The sequence below is a fragment of the Bos indicus genome, chromosome 4 (assembly GCF_029378745.1).
Source record: "Bos indicus isolate NIAB-ARS_2022 breed Sahiwal x Tharparkar chromosome 4, NIAB-ARS_B.indTharparkar_mat_pri_1.0, whole genome shotgun sequence".
NCBI lineage: Eukaryota > Metazoa > Chordata > Mammalia > Artiodactyla > Bovidae > Bos > Bos indicus.
This window is the reverse complement of record NC_091763.1, coordinates 8,440,198-8,460,604: the sequence shown is the minus strand read 5'-3', so window position 1 is coordinate 8,460,604 and position 20,407 is coordinate 8,440,198. Positions and strand designations below refer to the sequence as shown.

The window sequence follows — 20,407 nt, the reverse complement described above, 5'->3', positions numbered from 1 at the left end:
GCCACACTCTTCTTTCGTCTGCAGATCTTCCACGTGGGCTCTATTTGCTGACTTAGATCCAATAAACAGAATACAGCAGAAATCACGGGCTATCGCTTCTGAGAGAAGATTATAGAAAGACTGTGGCTTCTGTATTGGTACCTCCTCACTCCCATCCCGTCTCCTAGATCACTATCCAAGGCAAAGTCAGCAGCCACATCAGAAAGTGGTTCTGTAGAGAGGTGCATTTATGAGAAGGACTGCCAACAACCACATGAGTTGAGCCTTCAAGTGTGACCACAGCCCCTGCCCCTGCTTGACTGGAACTTCATACAAGACTCTGAGTCACAGACACTCAAGTAAGGAGTCCTAGATTTTAAACCAACAGTAACGGTTAAATCGAATGCCTTTCTCCCAAGAACAGGATGTCCACTCTCATCATGTTGACTCAGCATTGTATTACAAGCTCCAGACAACGCCACAAGGCAAGAAAAAAGAAATAAAAAACATCCACATTGAAAAGGAAGAAATAAGACCAACTTTATTCACAGAAGACATTATCATCTATGTTGAATGAAATCTACCAAGAAAAAAGCAAAAACACTAGAATTAACATGTTTATCAAGGGTGCAAGATCTAAGATGAACATACAAAAATCATTTGTATTTTCAGATACTAATAATAATCAGAAATTTTAATTAAAAATAACACCGTTTATAACAGTTTCAAGCAATATAAAATATTTAGTGATATATCTGACAAAATATGTGCAAATCTGTACACAGAAACTATAAAGTATGCTTGAGAAAAATAAAACAAAGGGACCAACCAACTCACGGGTCTTTCAATCCACTGTGATACTTTCAGAAAGAAGTTAACCTCTGTGTTTCAGCCATAAAATACTGAATTTCTTAAAAGAAGATTTAATATAACTATCAAGCAGGGTGATAAATGTGTATGAAATGATAACATAAACAGGTACAAATGGGGGTTGAATGGATACAATGATAATGGGAAAATGATGACCACATTTGAACTCCAACCCTATCCTTGAAAGTAGCACCAGGAAGTATAAACCCCATGGAAACTCTTAATTTTGCCAAAGAAAATATGGAGCTAACACAGCACCGTACTTAACTCTACATTCTATTTTTTATTCAAGCTCTTTGAACTACCTTAGTAAATTCGACTTTATCAAAAAAGTTTTTTTTTGGCATATTCATGAGGAAATACATGGGAAAAACTCCTGCAAATATATAGGGAGATTTTACTATAAAATATAACATTTTAGCACACATACACCAGCACACCATAGCGGGGGAGAAGGTAAAATGACAAATGTCACTTCAATGTGTTGGCAAAAGAAAGAAGAGCTATAAGGGCACCTTCAAAGCTAAAAAGGAACGAACTTACTTCTTAGCCAGTTTATGATAAACTCAGATAAACTCATATCAGATAAACTCATATAAACCTTTCATTTGTTTCCTGCCTCCAACTCTGAGAAAACTAATATTCACACGGTTTTTTTGTTAACTTTAAGAGACACGGGTACATTGGATCGGAAATTCCGATAACTCTTTAAGAGAAACTGTTACAGAATACACTGTGATTAAAGCCTTATCTCCTTCTTCATGCCTTATACTAAGAGCCCTACATTAACATGTTTTCAGTCGGGTAGCATCCTACTAAACAGACAAGCATGATAATTGTAAACATCAGTGTAAAGTGTACACCTGTGGAAAACCAAGTTCTCTAAAGCCATGAAGACAAAAAAGGCAGCCCAATTCTAATTTTTAACAGGAAAAAGTATTTCAACAAAATTTTCTAAAATTAAAGTATTTCCCACAAACATTCTTAAATGTTTCATGTTTATCATTTTTGCTATCTTCTAGCAAACGACTAAATACAAGTAGAAAACAACTACAAATGCAAAATAAACTTCTGGGAAACAGTATACTTGTTCAAATACATGCCTTGGATGTTACTTTACTTACTACATTCACAACCATACTTCTGGCTAGTCAGTTTCTAATTCACATGATAATTTAGAAAGGTATCAATATTCCGTGGTGGTTTGCAGAGTGTCAGATTTTCCAGGCAGCTCATCAGAAGAACACACGGGAGACTCAGCATCTTCTGATGCATTTCCATGCAGGCAAGGATGTTGTATATATCACTTAACCCTTTCCTTACTGGCTCAGTGCTTGGCCCACAGTAAAGTGCAACAAGTTTCTCTAGAATTAATCCACCAGATTTAAGAGGATTCATCCAAATTATCAGTCTTCATGCTCTCTTGCTAAAAGGGCTGAAGTTCTGCAGTATTTATTATTCAAGATCTACTGTTACAAACAAACCAAAACACACACACACATACAGCAATCTTGACACACAAATAATAAATATACATATATATTCATAAAATGCTGTCAGTAAAAGTATTTTTAAACTACAAGCTCATTGTGATCAGCAGAATTCTACAACACCCAATTCACCTTTCTCTCTCTCTCTTTAGTCGCTCAGTAGTGTCCGACTCTTGCGACCCCATGGACTGCAGCCCACCAGGCTCCTCTGTCCATGGGATTCTCCAGGCAAGAATACTGGAGTGGGTTGCCATTTCCTTCTCCAGGGTATCTTCCCAACCCAGAAATCGAACCCAGGTCTCCTGCATTGCAGGCAGATTCTTTACTGACTGAGCTATGAGAGAGCCTTTGAATAATACCCTTCCATTTGAGAGTGACTTTGATGAGATATCACACCACGGTTCCTTTATGTGATATGACAAATGGGAGAGTGGCCTGCTGGGCCTGACCTAATCAGCTGAGCCCTTTAAAAGCAGAGCATTTTCTCCAGTTGGCTTCAGAACAGAAAGTAAGAGACATGATCTCGCTAGCCTGGAAGAAAGTCAACATTTCATGCTATGACTGCCTATGGGGGCCACAGGGCACAGAATAGAGGGTAGTTTCTAAGGGCTGACAGTAGTTACTGACAACTGGAACAAATGGGACCACTGTCCTACAACCACAAGAAAACGAGTCCTGCCAACAACTAGTGAGCTTGTAAGTTGATCCCAAGCCCCTGGTGAGATGCACGGCCATGGCCAACACCTTGACTTCAGCCCAGTGAGACCTAGAGAAGAAAAATCAGCTATGCTGTGCCTGGACTTTTAAACTACAAAAACTGTAAGACAATAAGCTAGTAAGTACGTAGCAATGCGTTACATACCAACAGAAAACTAATAAACTCGCTTTAGTGAAATTGTCTGAAGCACTCAGATATTTGAGCAAAATGTTCTTAGAAACATGTTGCAGGTACCACTTTCTCTACTGATACACTGTATCAGATCCAAGAGAGATAGGCAACATTTCTAAGGATTGCTATCCGTAAATGACCATATTATTGGGAGCTTTCTGCATGACATAACTCCATCAGCAATATAAAACCCATGAACAAATTCTCCACGTAACTAAATTAATAAACAATTTATGCTCGTGTCCCCTTCACTTGGGTTTGTATGAATAAAACGAGTATCAGGCCCACTTTGTGCAGGTACCTTCATGCAGGGAGAGTAATCCATACTTGCGTTTTCCACATAGGGCAAGGTGACTGTTCTGGAAAGTTTCAAGTTTCCAGTATTTAGGACCAACAACTTAAACTGGATCTGGCCATCTCTGTTAACCACAGCACAACAGAGAGCAGAATCCAGGCCCTGCAGAAGGATAAGGGGAGGCAGCCTCGCTGATCTCATTAACTCATCAGGGAGGGGTCTTGCCCACAGAAGGAGCCAGGCAAGGTGAATTAAGAGTGGCCCTCATTCCCCTTAGCTGCCATTTCTGACTTTCCTGGTGACTCAGTTGGTAAAGAATCCACCAGCAATGCAGGGTTCCATCCCTGGGTTGGCCAGATCCCCTGGAGAAGGAAATAGCAACCCACTCCAGTATTCTTGCCTGGAGAATTCCATGGAGAGGGGAGCCTGGCGGACTTCAGTCCATGGAGCCACAAGAGTCGGAAACAACTTAGCAACTAAACTACCGCCACCGTATAATTAAATTATTAAAGCGCACATGGTGTGCGAAGAAAAGGGTGAGCTGACAAGAGTCCTAGTGTAAAAGAGGGTTCTAGAAGGCAGATTATACACTAGGGCTATGCTCCAGTGCCCAAGGCTTCGCTTGAATCCTTCCATCAACCTGTCAGCAATCTAAATAACACTGTGCGTGCGCCACCCTGAATGCGCGTGCCACCCTGAGCGTGCGTGCGCACTTAGCTGCTCAGTTGTGTCCAGCTTTTTGCAATCCCATGGACTGTAGACAGCCAGGCTCCTCTGTCCACATGATTTTTCAGGCAAGAATACTGGAGTGGGTTGCCATTTCCTTCTCCAGGGGATCTTCCCGAACCAGGGATCAAACCCACATCTCCTTGACTTCTGCACTGGCCGGCAGATTCTTTACAACTGAGTCACCCAGAAAGCATGTGGGCTACATTTGCACCCCCAAATAGAATATTTCTTCTCACAACAAAATGCTTGTGGTTGGTGCAGTAGAAGTCTTGGTGACAGAATCTCTATGAAAAACAGAGGATAAAAGCATAATATGTCAAACTGGAAAAAAAAAAAATCAGCAGGAACCCATAACTTCAAAAAGGCAGATTTTTTTTCAACTACAGAACAGTAGTCCTTTGATCCACTGTTAACTTTCATGTGCAGCCCCAGTGCCCAGATCCTGGTCTATGTTCCAATTTTCCACTGTGAAGAAAGAGGAATCCTTGGAAGCAACCTGATTCCAGGTCACAGGGTAGGAAGCACAAAACAGCTGTGAAATACCCAGCTGTTACCAGAAAATTAAGATTCTTTCAAAAATGTCAGGGACAATGTTAGAAGGACAAAGGAATCTGGATATAGGGATTCCTACTGGTCAAGCTGTGATTACATAATTGGGCATCAAAGAGAAAATAAAATTATGGTTAAACGGAACAAGTGAGTTATGGAAAGACCCTGAGTTCATTCTGATTTTGAGAGAGAAAAGTCATTATTAAGGGACAAATGGCAGTTGTGAGGAAGGATGAATGTAACAGGATCCACGGTTGGCTTTCACATGTGGAACTGTGAGTGAGCCAAGCAGTGCCAGAAAAAGTAGGAGCTGTACCCAACACAGGAGTGGGCGCTCAAGGCTTGTGCAAAGAGGGTCTATACAGCCCAAGTGCGCAAAGAACGGCAAGGCAGGATGTTTCGACAACAGACCAGGTCAATATAACACAGCAATAAACTAAAGGGCCTAAGCAATGTTTTACAAAGAATACATTTAGTGGAGAGAGACCAGATGGTAAAGAAATGTGATGTCATTGTGGAAGACATTTTTTGGAAATAAGTTAACTTTTTAAAACTAAGTGAAATTTAACCCTTAAACAGAAAATTCAATTCAAGTGCTAACCAATGACTCAGATCTGAATCACTCTGGAAAAAATCAACAAGCCTTTTGTGGACCACAGTAGTCAAACGTGAGTTTGAGCAAGTTCCAGGAGTTGTTGATGGACAGGGAAGCCTGGCGTGCTGCAGTCCATGGGGTTGCAAAGAGTTGGACACGACTGAGCAACTGAACTTAACAGTCTACAACTCCAGATCTTGTAACCCCAGCTATTCTGCGAAGACATTGTTTTAATTGTGGATTTGTAACGATTACACAATGGGCTTCCGTGGTGGCTCAGTGGTAAAGAATCTGCCTGCCAAAGCCGGAGACATGGGTTCAGTCCCTGGTTTGGGAAGATCCCCTGGAGAAGGAAATGGCAACCCACTTATTCTTGCCTTGGAAATCCCATGCACAGAGGAGCCTGGCAGGCTACAGTCCATTGGGTTGCAAAAGAGTTGGACACGACTTAGCAACTAAACTACAACAACAGAAAAGATTACACAATCCCAAGAAGATTCAAAAACATTATTACTGAAACCCTTAGAAGGAATCTAATTAAGTAGACCCATATTCTTAGGAAGGCATAAAAAGAAATATAGAAATAATATGAAATTAATTAAACCCAGTGCTGGTGTTTTAAAATAGGATGAGCATAAGTGTGGTAATCTAATGTGCAAGAATATTTGTGCATGTTTTCCTTGTTTAAAAAGTATCTGAAATATGTTAAGATAATCTGTCACACTAAGTATTTGAAATTAAGGGAATTTAATTAAGGCAGTAATCGGTACTTAAATAGATTGAGACAAATTGGTTTTCAAAATTACATTAACTACATATATTTTTAATGATGTGGGCACTAGCTGGGGATGTTCCAGGCACAGAAGACTCTTAGACATGATATTCACCATCAGCTTTCACTGTCCTTTGCTCAGCACAGGGCACACCAAGCCATAAACTTCCTCTTACTCCAAGCCCTGGACCAAGCCAATCACAGTGAATAGCTACACCAGCAGTACTGCCTGAAAACAACAGACATTCCAATGTTACCAGGAAACAGGATATGTTTTCTCTGTGACGGCATTTTTTCACACTTCCTTGATCCACTTAGAAACTGAAGTGACAAAATTTACATAAGCAGGGATGTCTGATGGTACTTGAAAACAGAAAAAAAGAAATCATCACAAATACCAAAATAAACTTCTGTTCCTTTCTTTTTTTCGGTAAATTCCACAGAACCCAGAATTTCAAACATGGTTAGAGATGCACCCACCCATTTAGACGTTCATCGGAATCCATTACTTCGGTTCACTCATCATTAAGAGGGGTCTGTATATAAGCTCACAGACTGAAAACTCAGTAAAAATTGTTAGCAATTCAAACAGTGTTGGAGGCTCCAAAAGTCACGGTTTGACCTACAATTTTAGCTTGGAGCTATGTAAAATCCAGACAACTGTCTCCCAAACTCACAGCAGTGGATTTGAAACAGCACAACTTAATTCTGTTAAAGTAGGCACTCACTGCAAGCAAATTCATTGGGGCCGAAAACTGTCCCTTTGAATCAACCATTTTCTGACGAGCGGCATTTTACTGGGTTCAGAGGGTGATCTCTACTTCACTCCACACTCTTTATGAAGGCAAACACCAGAAAAAGAACCGGCTTCCATCATGATCTCCTGACATTCATAAAAGGAATATCCATGCCAGATTCAATGCAAAACTGAAAGCAGCACAATTCCTGACACGGAAACAACCTCTTCCATTTGTTTTCCCGTCATCTGTTACCCAGTGAGGGCCTCGTGGCTTTGTCTTACTCAGACAAAAATCTTCTTCTCTCAAAATCTGCTCCCAATTAAAAAGCAATCCTCAGTCATTCACAAGTCTTTGAACACTTAAAATCAGAGTACCACTTCTCCCTGGGTTATTTGAATGTTAAGCATTATAGGATAAAAAGCTTCGTCCACTGTAAAGAATTGGTGAATGGGGAATGAAGGGGGAGAGTATAGGAGAAATTTCTAATGCCACTAGAATCGTAATTCTTAAGTTGCTTTCATCTCTAACCTAAACCTGCAAGACCTAAAAGCACGCTGTCCTCTCTTTGGTTGTAGCCTCCTCTTTTCTCCTCTGTGTGTACGAGTGTGTATAGCAGTGACAGTGTGAATGACTACATGGAACAAAAAAAAAAAAAACAGAAAGCACTTTCTGTATGTATATAACGGGATATATGCCCAAGAGTCCTTTCACTTACAACTATATTTTATCAGAACCAACATCTTGCCTAAGATCACCTTCAGAACATTAGCAAATATATAGGCAAGCATGCCACCCTTATTACCCATACTACTCAGAGGGCTTCCCTGGTGGCTCAGTGCTAAAGAATTTGCCTGTCACTGCAGAAGACTCAGGTTCGATCCTCGAGTTGGGAAGATCCCCTGGAGAAGGAAAGGACAACCCACTCTGGTATTTTTGCCTGGGAAATCCTGTGGACAGAGGAGCCTGGCAGGCTTCAGTCCATGGGGTTGCAAAGACTTGGTCAGGACTTTGCAACTAAACTACAACAAATGTCTCAGAACAAATCACTTCAATTCCCTGGGTCTCGGTCTTCTCATCTGACACAGCTGGAGCAAACGACTCTTCAGGCCTTTGACAGCTCAACCTTTCCATTACAAACTCCAGACAGCAACTTACTGCTGGAGGTTGTTTTTGTTCAGTCGCTCAGTTGTATCTGACTCTGTGACCCTCTGTGACCCCATGGACTTCAGCATACCAGTCTTCCCTGTCCTTCACCATACGCCAAAGTCTGCTCAAACTCACGTCCATTGAGCTGGTGATGCCATCCAACCATCTCATCCTCTGTCACCTCCCCCTTCTCCTCCTGCCTTCAATCTTTCCCAGCATCAGGGTTTTTTCCAATGAGTCAGCTCTTCGCATGAGGTGGCCAAAGTATTGGAGTTTCAGCTTCAGCATCAGTCCTTCCAATGACTATTCAGGGCTGATGTCCTTTAGGATGGACTGGTTTGATCTTCTTGCAGTCCAAGGGACTCTCAAGAGTCTTTTCAAGCACCACAATTCAAATTCCAGCAACATCAATTCTCTGGCACTCAGCGTTCTTTATGGTCCAAATCTCACATCTGTACATGACTACTAGAAAAACCATAGCTTTGACTATATGGGTATTTGTCGGCAAAGTGATGCTTCTGCTTTTTGATACACTGTCTAGGTTTGTCATAGCTTTCCTTCCAAAGAGCAAGCATCTTTTAATTTCTGGCTGCAGTCACTGTCCACAGTGGCTTTGCAGCCCAAGAAAATAAAATCTGTTACCATTTCCACTTTTTCCCCTTTGCTATAAATTACTATTAATATTCACTGCTGGTAAATGATTTTAAGTAGAACAACTACAAAGATAAGACCAGACACATAAATTCACTTCTCTGTGCTTCATTTTACCTTTTCTTTCTCTTGGGATTTTAGGATTTAGAGAGGAGGCAGACAGGCTCACACCAGGAACACCTCTCGTGAGAGCTCCAGCCTCCGTGGATCTTCCTTAACTCTCTAGTCCTGGCATTGTCTCAGTGACAGCGTCTGGGGCCTCTTGGCTGAGGGGTTGGTTATGAGCACGCAGCACACGGCAGCAGTCACACTGTGGGACACTGGTAACCCCAGTCCTGTCTACTAAATGCTAGTCATGTCCCTGTGTCACGGTCATTGTCGCAACCAAAAATGCCCGCAATAAGAACCACACCTGTTTAGACTGTACCTCATAACCTGTCACTTAAATACATACCGTCCAATGTGTTTTCATATAAGCTACTATGGAATTTGTTCTCATGCATTTGGTTTATCTGCTGGGGTGGGAGGAGGCGTTTGTCTTGCTCTGTTGCTCATGTATTTTTATTTCTACAACCAGACTGCAAACACCTGAGCAGAAAAACCACACCTTCCATTTTTTCCATATTCTCAGAGCTCAAAAGACAGCAAGAAATGGGTACTCTGATAATAGTTATTCAGAGATGGATTGTTTTCCTTATTGTTTCCTTTTTCCTTAGTTTAAGCCTTCCCTTTTAACTAAACATAGGCCATTTCATGGAGAAGGCAATGGCACCCCACTCCGGTACTCTTGCCTGGAAAATCCCATGGATGGAGGAGCCTGGTAGGCTGCAGTCCATGGGGTCAATAGGAGTTGGACACGACTAAGCGACTTCACTTTGACTTTTCACTTTCATGCATTGGAGAAGGAAATGGCAACCCCCTCCAGTGTTCTTGCCTGGAGAATCCCAGGGACAGAGGAGCCTGGTGAGCTGCCGTCTACGGGGTCGCACAGAGTCGGTCAGGACTGAAGCGACTTAGCAGCAGCAGCAGCAGGCCATTTCAAGAATGAGTCCTAAGAAACTACGTACAGTACAGTGAGGTACCTTCTGAGACCAGTTCTTCCCCCGTCAATGAAAAGGCTTCACCAGCCGTTCCCACTAGCCAGAATTCCGTTACTGGAATTTAACTTTAAAATGCTTTTTTTTCTACTGACCGGTTTCTTTGGGGTCTGACCTAATTTCATTCAGTCTGAATCTGTCAGCTAATGGACACAGCTGAATGGAGAACTCTTGAGGACATCACATTCCTTTATGCCGCTTCAGTGACTGTAGTCTCCTTACGTCCTTCCTGGGCTTCAGTGCTTATCACCAAGAGACTCAATCGTGGTTTTCCTGATTGTATTATGAAATATGTAGGTAGTCTTCCCAGGAGTTTAAACTTCAATATGCATTAATAAAATGATTTTATTGAGTTGCTTTCCCTTCTGGTATAATTATACACTTGATTTAAATGTAAGAGATTCAGTTTGCTTAAAGGCTGGCATAGACAGAAGCATGTATTTACTGACCTCTAGGTTCTTTATTTTATACTATTTCTACACTAAAAACTAACTAGCCCCAAAAGGTCAAAAGAAGAAAGAAGAAGACATTTGAAATTTTCTGACTCCCACTTGATATCCAATATGATATGCTGGTTAAAATTCCATGATTTCATAATGACAAATCTAACATGAGGTTGAATGAACATTCACAGTAAGGGCTGAAATGCCCTCTCTGCTCTTAGTTTTTGTCTGTTTTTTGGAATGTGGTTATTTTGGGTGATCAGGATTTCATCTGGAATAGTCTTTACCCCTGGCTGCCCTCAGAACGCCAGCACAGACATCACCCAGGATCACAGGCCCTGCCCTTACCTCAGTCCTCCCGAACTGGAACCTACATTTTAACAAGACACCCAGGGGATCTGTGTGGACATTAAAGTCAGGTGCAATGCTCTAACGCATGGAAGAATAGTAAAGTCTGCAGCTACGGTCAAATAAAGAACTGAGATTGTGAAAGAAGTCAAGCTTTAGAGAGGCAAAATCTGTTTCAGTCTTTGTGTACAAAATAAGTGATAATCATTTCAACATTCCTTGGGTAGCATTTTTGCTCAAGCTTCCCAACAGATATCATGGTAATTTCAGCTAATTCCTTTATATAATTTTGAACTCTGAAGACAAATTCTCCAGTAAGATACACCCAATATATACATGAATTTTTAAAAAGCAATGGGATTGGAGCATGTGAGGAGTAGAGAAAACTACACATAGATTATAAGAACACAAGTAACATTACTTCCTGTGTAGAAACTTATGGAATTATGTGTTTCTAATGCAGAAGCCATTGTTTTGCTCTGCTGCTGCTGCTAAGTCGCTTCAGTCGTGTCTGACTCTGTTTGACCCCACAGACGGCAGCCCACCAGGCTCCCCGTCCCTGGGATTCTCCAGGCAAGAACACTGGAGTAGGTTGCCATTTCCTTCTCCAATGCATGAAAGTGAAAAGTGAAAGTGAAGTCGCTCAGTCGTTCCCGACTCTTAGTGACCCCATGGACTGCAGCCTACCAGGCTCCTCTGTCCATGGATTTTCCAGGCAAGAGTACTGGAGTGGGGTGCCATTGCCTTCTCCAAGGTTTTCTCTGGGCCACTATTATCTGTGAAAAAAATTACCACGTAAGTATTCTAAGAAGAATTGAATAGAGAATTTCACTTTATTCTTTATCTACCAGAGTTTATGTGGTAACTTTGAAAAGAAAAAAAAAAAAAAAAAAACGAATTCAAAGGAAGTCACTTCAGGATCCATAAATGAAATTTTAAAAGGCACTTACATAGGGAGGAGGGTTCAGGATGGGGAGCACGGGTATACCTGTGGCGGATTCATTTTGATGTTTGGCAAAACTAATACAATATTGTAAAGTTTAAAAATAAAACAAAATTAAAAAAAGAAAAAAATAATAAAAGGCACTTATTACATATATGAACAGTGCCATGTACTATAAAACAGGTTTAAAAAAAAGCCCTCTGCCTATGAGACGTAACTGTTCATTTCCTGCCCTAGTCTAACAAAAGGACTGGAACCCCTACTCCCAAACAGAAGGACGGGCAATTCTCTGCAAGTCTGGGCCTCTTTCCTAACTATTTCCAGTAAAAACTTGCTAAATATCTCCAAAAGGCCCAGAGAGGAAAGGAGACGATGTGTGAATTTTCTGCTTCCCACCTGACAACCATAATTATATGCTGGTTAAAATTCCATCAAGGGGCTTCCCTGGTGGTCCAACGGTTAAGAATCTGCCTTGCGATGCGAGAGACACAGGTTTGATCTCTGCTCCGGGAAGATCCCACATGCCACAGGGCACCTGAGGGCCGGCGCTGCAGCTACTGAGCCAGAGCCCATGAGCCCATGAGCCACAACAACTGAAGCCGCTCTCCTGGACGTTGTGACTGCCACAAGAGAAGCCACGGCAAGAGCCCCGCACGCCGCTGTGGAGAGGGACCTCTGCTGCAGCGAGCGAAAGCCCACGTGCAGCAACAAAGACCCACCAAAGCCATAAAAATAATAAACAGATCTTTTAAAAAATTCCATCATGAAAAAAAGGGAGCCATGGGTGTGACGGTCACATCATAAGCCACATGAACACAGGGTGTTGGGAGGTGAAATGTTAGCATCGACATCTTTATTGCTTCCCCCTTCCCATCTAGAGCCAGAGGGCTCAGAAATGGACACATGAAATGAGAATGCGCATGCACGAAACAGGAGTGGCTTTACTGAGACTCCACAAAGCAAAAGCCTATTCTAACCCACAGAACTCCCACAGCTGCAGTGGGGAACTGGAATACCCACCCTCGACCCAACAGGAGACTTGAGCTACAGAACACGGCTCACACGGCATGGCTAATTAGTTTCTTCACCGAGACACTACTCCCTTACAGCTCTTACTCTAGAAAAAAGTCTGTTCCTGCAAATAGGGACTTTTCCTCACCTCTCTCATAGAATTTACAGGTTTAAATAGAGCTTTTCTCTTTATTAGGTTTTGTTTGGGGTCCTACCTGAGAAGGACAAACCAGGCTGTGTTTTCAAAGGACCCCATACCATGCAGAGGTACAAAATAACCCAGGGAGGGGCGCTGACTAATACTGGGGCAATGTTAAAAGGTTGGTCATGTCAGAAGCACTACCAACCAATAAAGAGACCAGGCTGAACTCAGAGTCGTAGATGTTTAAAATCAATAACATGGTCAGACTGCTTTCTGTACACATATGCTTAGCATTTGAGGGGGTTTTTTTGTTTGTTTTTTTAACATCATGAGGACAAGAGAAACTGTCGTGTGTCTCAAAGGCTGTGAAAACAAGAGTCTCAATGCCTTCTGAATTCTGTTTTCTGTTCCTAGCCTCACTGCACCACCCACAGCTTCTTTGTACTAAACTAGCCTAGTTCTTCCTTCATGTTTAAACGTTTCAAATATCTGTAGCTCACTATTCTGTCCCTCATGCAAGATAAAGCATCCAGAAGGTAAAATAACATTAAAAATATAAAGCTGAAACGAGACACTACTGCAGGTACTTACTGATCCATCAGGACCTGAATTTCTTTCCCCTGGTAACCATATGAACAGCATTTAAAAATAAAGATTATAAATATGTTTAAATTCCTTCCCTGAAGGAGAAATAAAATTGTGTACTTTCTTCTTACTCTCAAACAGATGGCTGTATAAATAAACACAACTTCTATCTCCTCAACTATGATAACCATTTTTTTTAATAACATCTAAATGTATTATTAATGCTTGGGAAATAACAGTGATCAATGTCGAGAGTGATGCTAGAAAGTTTAGAAGTTTAATGGTTTTATTCTAATAAAATAAATCTAGACGCAAACCTCACCAAAGAATTCAGAAATATATAGGGCACCACTCAATATAGAATTGACTTCTGAAGCTCTTAAAATTTTCAGAGAATCATATATGGGTCACTAACCACACAGAGCTCATGAAGAGAAACACAGGGAACAATGAACCTCTGGGCAGAAAATGGAAGTATCTCTCAATGTAGCTTTAACAGCTGGCCCATCTTTTGTAAAGAACTAAAATTTCGACGATAATAAATTTGACAGCAATCCATTAATAATGAAGTCCTGACTGCTTTCATGAGGACTGGTTCTGTAAACCTTTCCCATGACTGACAAAATTCAATAGTGAATCCTAACTGAGACATTCAAGGTGAATAGAGCAGAACAGTGGGATATACACGCCCTGCTGTTTGGCTGCCACCTGAAAACAAGCCCCAGTGCTTCCAGGAACATTTCACTGTCAGCTTTGTATTTTTAGCAAGATCTCATTTAGCTATGGAATAAGCCACTGGAGCAAATTTGTATCAGTTGGGTCAAAGAGGAAATCTACAGAACATATAATCCTTCCCAAACCTGCCAGGTTGTAACTAGAATACTAAAGACTTTTTTCTTTTATTCACCTTTTATACCCAAACCCAATAACATTAAGAAACTGTCACATATGCCCAATAAACTAGCAAACTGGAGAAGGATCTTGGGCAAGATTTGATATAAATTGATAGAAAAGAGAGATGGAGATCAAGGATTTCTAGATGACCATGACAATGATGATGAAGGCTACTGTGTGTGCTCAGTCGTATCTGATGTCTGACTCTTTGCGACCCTACAGACTGTAGCCTGCCAGGCTCCTCTGTCCATGGGATTCTCCAGACAAGAATACTGGAGTGGGTTGCCATTTCCTCCTCCAGGGGATCTTCCTGACCCAGGGATTGAACACGTGTCTCTTGCGTGTCTGCATCAGTAGGCAGATTCTTTACCACTGAGCCACCTGGGATGATGGCTATTATTAAACTCTTATTAAATGAGATACTATTTTAAAAGTTGCATAAGTAGTTTCTCAATTAATCTCTACAACACCCTCAAGAGGTACAATTATCATCCCAGTTTCACAGATGATTAAATTGAGGCACACAAGAGTTACATAACATGTCCAAGACCACACAGAGCATGCACAGGAAATGGGAATTATTTCAGGGCTTTGACTGTGAAGCCCAAGCTCTTGACCACCAGGTTATCTTCCTTACATGTCCCTTGGGACTTAGATCCTGAGAGAAATAAGGAAAGCACAGATCTGACCTGCCACACTTCTCTCACTATTTCTCCTGATACAAAAGAAAAGTGCTTTTAGAACTGAGCAAAATAACTGCTCTGTGCTTTGAGGTTTTCCGACCCATCCTTGTCACCTCCTCATCACTTCCACCATGTAAATTTAACATGCTTTTGACTAATCTGGCTCTCAATCTTATCAAAAGTTGATCCTCATATCAAAGGTCAAGGCTGAAAATCAAAGTATTAGGGTGTATGTGGGTGGGGGCAGAAAGCAAAAGATTTATTAAGAAGGACAGACTGATGGGGAAGATGGGAAGGCTCAGGCCTCTTCCCATGTATGTTTGTGTTTCCTGAAGTGAAAGTGTTAGTTGCTCAGTCGAGTCTGCCTCTTTGTGACCCTATGGGCTGTAGCCTCTGTCCACTGGATTCTCCAGGCAAGGATACTGGAGTGGGTTGCCATTCCTCTCTCCAGGGGATCTTCCTGACGTGGGGATCGAACACAAGGCTCCCACATTGCAGGCAGATTCTTTACTATCTGAGCCACCAAGGAAGCCCTGTGTTTCCTGAAGAGTATATTAAAGGCATGGATATAAAGTGTTGATTGAACCCATCTAAGAATCATCATATTGGTCAATGGTAGATAAACAGAGGCTCTAGAGCCTTAACTCGGCTTTCTAAAAAAGATCTATGAGAAAGTCATTTAGATTTAATAGTAGCATCAGGAAGAAATGTGAGAAGGAGAATGCTACACTGATGAAGCCAGGCTGACCTCATCCAATGGAAATCTGCTTAATGGGCATGAATCTTGTCCCCTTTCTCATTGTCCTCTAACTCAGAGGAGATCTGTGATTTGGGGGCTGGGTGTACACTGAGAACAGCACTGGGGAGTGGGAGAAGACTTGCGGTGGGCATCGAGAGATGAGTGCAGTCTCACCCTCCAACTGGCCAGATGAAACGAAGATGAGTCAACTGGTTAAACGACTGACTGCTGAAGTACCTCCCAATTCTAAGAGTCTCTGGTTCTGCAAGAGATCTCAACATGATCAGCCTTTGCTTATAAAGTTTTTATTTAACAGACTAGAAGCAGAGTGGGTAAAATCTGAATGTTCACAATGACAAAACCCACAGTCCAGCCTTCCGCTATATATTTCAGATGACAGTTGCTTTCTATAAGCAAAAAAATTCACATGAAAATCTAACTAGCCCAATTACCATGCTCAACTACCAGGCCATGTAAAGAATCCAAATGAATATATCCTTGGATCATTCCTTAGATCAGTGCATTTCTATTCCTCAATCCTACATTTTCCTCTAGGCTTTTTAGTATTTCTAAATTATCCATATTTATTAAATGCCCATAGAAGTCGATATGGGAACTTGCTTTATTGAAATTATATGGGGGGGGGGGCGGCGGGAGACTGCTGTCTTTTCCATATTAAAAAAAATTAAAGCATACATTAAAAAGGAATGAAATTCTGATATATGGTATAACATGGATGAACCCTGAAAACACACTGGATAAAATAAACTAAACACAAAAGGACAAATACTTTATGATGCCACTTGATATGATATGACATACCAAGAAAAGGCAAATTCATAGACACGGATGCAGACTAGAAATTACCAAAGGCTGGACACAGAGACTGGGGAGTTATCACTTAATCGACACAGAACATCTATTAGGGATGATGGGAAGTTCTGCACTTGGACAGCAATGATGATAGCAAAACATTGGGAATGTACTCAGGCCAATAAATTACATACCTAAAAATGGTTAAAATGGGAAATTTTGTGTTACATATATTTTCCACCACAATTTTTTAAATGGAAAAAAATGAAAGTATATAGTGTATGTTTCATAACTGCCCAAAATGAAAAAATTTAAAAACGTCTCCTTGAACTATTTTAAGGAGTAGATTGTAAGTTTCCTGAGGACAGGGACTAGCTATGTCTCAGCAGTTACACTGTTACTCAGTAGACTCTCCATAAATGCTTGTTTAATAAACAAATGATTAAAAGATATAAATAGAGGACAATTCTCCTAAGTAGGAAAATACAAAAAGCATCAAATTTGCTTATTCATGAGAGAGTATAATGGGGCATATTCCTGAGAAAAATACCAAAGCTACGATCCCTAAGCTCCTTCAGGGAAGGCAGTATATCTATCTCATCTTTACTCCCTTCACAGCACATCTCAGGATGCCTCATAGAGTAAATGGCTGATAAATGTTTGCAGAATGAGGAATTTTAAAAAAACTGATAGGAAAATCAATCTTATTAACTGCTGTACTATTCTCCTTTTAAAAAATTACTTTTTGCAAACGTACAACTCCTGCCACAGGACAAAAAAAAGAAACCTCATAGCTTACAAAAAGCGAAGGTAAAATATAAATAACTCGAAGATATCACTCTCAGGAAAAGAAACAGCAAACACAGTCACATCATGTTCTGAGCAGAAAAAAAAAGTTGTTTTCTTTTTTTTAAAAAGAACAACTGAAGTATAGAAAAGATAGCTTGTATAGTTCATCTCCATTTTTTAGGAAAAAATAAATGGTCAAAATAAAAGAAAATTTTAACTATCTTTGGAAGAAAATCCAAATATTCCTTGCCAAAAATTAACGTCTGACCTTTACAATAAATAGTTGAGTGAATACAGAAGAATATTTAAGGTCCCCCTTAAAAAATTCAAGTGAACCCAAACATTATCACTAATTCTCTCAACTAGCCTATCAAGTAATCAAGTGTTCTTTCTTAGAAATACTTATGTCACAAAATTACCTACAACGGGCTTATGACCAACATGCCACACCAAGTTACTGATGATTTTCTCAACTAATATTCACTATCATCATCATTTACATTTTACATGAAGTACTCAGTTAAAGTATACTTAAGGAGAACATTTTTAAAGCCAAAAAATTCAAATGCTGACATCCTTAACATCCAGTACCTATACAACAGTCGGAACCTTATAAAATCACCAGAACCGTGCAATGTAGTAGTCTCACTTTGAACAATATTAAAACATGTCTTTCAACTTCAACCACCCCCACCCCTAAGACAAGGTGCCCATTAACAAACGGAAATAGGAATTCAACCTCTGCAGAGATCACGGTTTATTACATTTCTGTCTCTCAGCTGTTATCTTCTCCCCAAGCAGGTGGGCATCATTTTGGAGGCGCCTCTCTGCTGCCTGGACCTTCATGCCTGCAGGAGTTCTCCATTAGCATCCAGAATGCTAACAGTCCACTCTTAGAGTCAGCACTTCAAGCAGAGCTGCATGAAGGATGCCCACTTCTGTACATGAAAGCACAACCACCCCAGGTGGGAAGATGCAAAATACCAGCGCACTGACCTCTGCCAGGCAGCAAACACTTAAAGCAGGTGCATTTCCGTGCTCCAGAAGGGAGGGGGGAGGAGCAGGGAGGAAGCCCCAGATGCCTAATATATTAGAGGTGTTTATTGCACTCAGAGCCATTCCAGCTAATTCATGGACATCAGTTTATCCAATGAGAAAAGTGGTCTCCCGTCCTTCACCAGCTCGACTCAGAGGGCATTCAGCCAAGCATAGCCGGGCAAAACAATCCGTAAGATCTCTTTAAGCTATAATAAATAAGATGAGTTTCAGAAGAAATAACATTCAGCTCTGGCAAAGAAGCACAGTCGCAAACCTTTTCCTCATCTTATCGCTGCTTCTGGTGTTTACAAAGTACAAGCAGTAGCCTCGGAAACCTCAAGAGACTCTGCCGTCGGTAACCTCCTGTCAGATCTTTAGCTTAAATAGCCCCTGGATCAACCTGTGATGGGTTTTGGCAGTTAAATAGAAGGGAGTGAGTAAAATGACATGCACAAAATGAATCCTTTTCAAGTTGTAAATGAGTGAGTCAGGATTCAGACTTGCTGAGATGCTCCAAATTAAACCCCCTGCTCTAATTTTAAGCATGCTCCGTCTTACCGTTTCGCTGTTGTCTCTCTCAGGCTCGAATCACCTGGAACTCTTTAGCATGTCTCTAGCAATGTGTTTGCACCAGGCCAGGCTCATACAGCAACTGAATTCACATCTTTCTGCACTAGCAAGCTGAAATGGTACGGCCGTACTACAACCAAGAAAGGGGGAAGCAAAAGCAGGGGAAAGAAAAAAAAGAAAAACACCCAGAAATACCTAGAGAAGCTAATCTCCAAGGAAGAAGACCAAAAATGGTTCAGAAGAACACAAAGGACATGCTCACATTCAGGATCAATAACTTTAACACTTTAATTTTTTTCCCAAAAGAATCTCTTTTTTTTTCCTCTAAACACGATGGACTTGCCTGTGGAGTTCCCAGGAAGACAGAGTAATCCGGGCTCTGCAGCAGCATTGCAGCCAAAGTAACCGTGCATATTCTGTCCAGGCAATTCACAAGACACTGTCTCTTCAGAAAGATATTGATTTGCAATGCAGGGCTGCCTCAGAAGAATGGGAGCCAAACAGATAATGGTGATTGCATAGGAGGAAAAACATTTAATCAAAGGGATGCACCTCATCATGCTCGATTCAATTTTTTAAAAGCACTGGGGCCAGCCAGTAAGTGTCTTGAGTGACAAACCCATTAAACAGTAATCTGAGGTCCTAGAGAAGGCCAAGTTTAGGCTGCCATCATTTGCATTTGTGCTGCAAAAGCCACTAAAACGTTTAATGTATCTATGTGCATAGATTTCTCATTTGCAAATGGGGCATGATGAGAACTCTAAAATAACCATGCACCAAATATGAGAGGTAAAAAAAAAAAAAGCACAGGTGTAGCATTTACGGAACCAAAGTGATAAAATACATAGTAATGAGCCTGCACAATTCTTGATGGGAGTTACAGCTCATATGACCCTCAAAAGTAAAATATCAACACAAACCAGATCTCACAATCCTTAGGCTTATTGTGTCAAGTCATGCCACATGGTGCTGGGTGGCCAGCAAAGATCCCAAACTGCCACTCTCGTAGCGACCCCTACAGGAGAGAGACTGATCTACAACTCACCCTTGTTTCAAGTTATCTCCTATCCTCAGAAGACAGAATTGCAAAAGGGCAAAAAAGTAGATTAGGACACAGCCAAGAAATACATTGGGCAACAAATCAAAAAAGTCAGGCATGACATCTGACCTCATATATTCACTTAATTAAGAAATCAAAGGACAAGAAGAGGTAACAACAATGTCAAATATTTCCATAGCTCCCAGGACTAGTGCACACGTATCAGTAACCTCAGGGGGAGAGTAGCACTGAAATATATGCAATGCCATGTGCAGACTAGAGGCTGATGGGAAGCTGCTCTCCAGCACAGGGAACCTGTGCTCTGTGACGACCGAGACGGGTGGGAGGGAGGCTCAAGGGGGAGGGGCTCATGTATACTTGTGCTAACTGGTTCAAAGGAATCATCTCCCGTATCTGCTATTCGCAAACCATCCTCATCCTCGTCCTCCTCAGTGACAATGGGAAGACACTGAACTATTTTTCTGCAAAACCAAAGCTCATCCAAAAATCTTACGAAAAGTTCTTCAAACACAAATAGTATGTAGCCTGCTCTTCACAAAAGCCAGGA

The 20,407-nt window shown here is 41.2% G+C and overlaps 1 protein-coding gene across 8 annotated transcripts in view; it reads right to left on the bottom strand.

Annotated features, from left to right (window-relative positions):
• The window catches only part of CDK14 (cyclin dependent kinase 14), a 665,059-nt gene that overhangs the window by 515,780 nt on the left and 128,872 nt on the right, over positions 1–20,407 (bottom strand). Inside the window, exon 1 of one of the 8 annotated variants that reach the window (XM_070787462.1) lies at positions 18,789–18,945. The exons of 5 other annotated variants lie outside the window; for them this stretch is intronic. The gene's annotated coding sequence lies outside the window, so the exon portion shown is untranslated. Of the gene's footprint in view, positions 1–17,931; positions 18,215–18,788; positions 18,946–20,407 lie in introns of those variants that run through there. 2 more of the 8 variants (XM_070787463.1, XM_070787464.1) reach the window with 2 other exon arrangements.